Below are 1,763 nucleotides of genomic sequence, written 5' to 3'. Positions count from 1 at the left end.
TCTAAAAAGCGCAATAATAGGTAAAAGAAAATCTTGCATTTATTGTCTAACATTTAGTTTAATAACAGTTTAATAAGATATCTATGCAGACCTTGAGTAATGTATTCTGTCTATTTATCAACCAGCGCAAGTTCTAATTCACATTTACACACCTTTGTACTTGTCAGACATACATATGTTTCCATTATGCTTCAACCTACTTTAACCTAATTGCTTAACCTCATGCTTTGGTCATCACAGGAAGATAAGACATTTGAAAGTGACAAAGGCCAGTGCACAAAGCCTGCTCAATCAGTCACTGTGTGACTATGATCACAGAATTATAGTGATTCCACAGTGCAATAGGAGTCCATTCGGTTCATCATGCTTGCAGCATTGGTCACGCATAAATTTTGGCACCATCTACCACCACCACAGGAGGTATTTGCACTGTTCAATAATTTTCTTAAGTGACAAAAATTAGTAATTGAGTAGCTTGCCAAGATAATCAGAAAACCATCTCAAACCAATGAGTTGGAATGTTCTTTGATACTTGTGTGAGCAAGGCATAAAGTCAAACTAGGAGGAGAGAAAAGTTGTTTGTAGAAGAAAGGGAGTTCAGAGGTCAGTTGTATTTGTTAAAGCTTTAGCCATAGAAACAGGAGTAGTGCTCTCATCCTTTAAATCCTTTCCAACATTTGATCAGGTCATGGCTGATCTCTGCTTTGGGCTGATGAAGCTAGAAATTCTAGAAGAAAGGTTTGAAGATACATTGGTTAAGTAAGATGTAGAGAAGTTTGGTCAATCCTTTATTGTGCTTTTATTGCAAATTTGGTTCACTGAAACAATTCCTTGATGTAGACACCAAATTGATCTTTATTTGCTCAAAATCAAGAAGAGACACAGACATTAAAATAATAGTTTATGGAACATAAAAGAATTGTATAACCCCAATATATTTTGGCGAGAGACCTAACACTGCTGTAATGTTGGGTGTTATGGTATCTTCCCTTGGAGGTCTCTTTGCTGAGCTCTGTTTTGCTAACCTGAGCCAGTACTTGAGTTGCCTGCATGTTTTATGGGTGAGTTGCCTGCATGTTTTATGGGTGCAGAGCCCAACATTTATTGTACAAGGCTCATAGCTATTATTACACCTTCCTCCCTTCCCACTTCATGATCCAATAAAAATAAAGAAGGACTCATTATAGGAAGTTCCATTTCTACTTGTGACATTCCAATATACATAATTATAGTGATGGCAAAGACTATGAAAACTTGGCAGCATTACTGACAGTTTCACATCCTAACAGATTCTACTTTTTGGCTGGCAACATTTGCTATAACATTATGCCCCTTCATACTAAAACCACTTTTGTTCTCTAATTCCGGGTTCTACATTTTTAAGAGCCGTTCAGGGTTCTCTAGTTGGTTTGTGGAGAAAGTGAGGACTGCCAGTGCTGGAGATCAGAGTTGAAGAGCGTGGTGCTGGAAAAGCACAGCCAGTCAGGTAACATCTGATGAGCAGGACAGTCGACATTTGGAGCATAAGTCCTTCATTAGGAATGAGGCTTGTGGGCCAAGGGGGCTGAGAAATAAATGGAATGAGGGGGCATGGGGCTGGGTGAAGGATCAGGGAATGCAATAGGTAGATAAAGATGGGGGTGAAGGTGATAGGTCGGAGGGGAGGGTGGAGCGGATAAATGGGAAGGAAGATTGACAAGTAGCACAGTTTAAGAGGGCGGTGCCGAGTTGGAAGGTTGGATCTAGGAGAAGGTGGGAGGAGG

Source organism: Chiloscyllium plagiosum, unplaced genomic scaffold (genome assembly GCF_037043375.1).
Source record: "Chiloscyllium plagiosum isolate Xiang-an unplaced genomic scaffold, Cpla_swu_hap1 HiC_scaffold_2, whole genome shotgun sequence".
Lineage (NCBI taxonomy): Eukaryota > Metazoa > Chordata > Chondrichthyes > Orectolobiformes > Hemiscylliidae > Chiloscyllium > Chiloscyllium plagiosum.
This window is presented reverse-complemented; position numbering follows the sequence as displayed.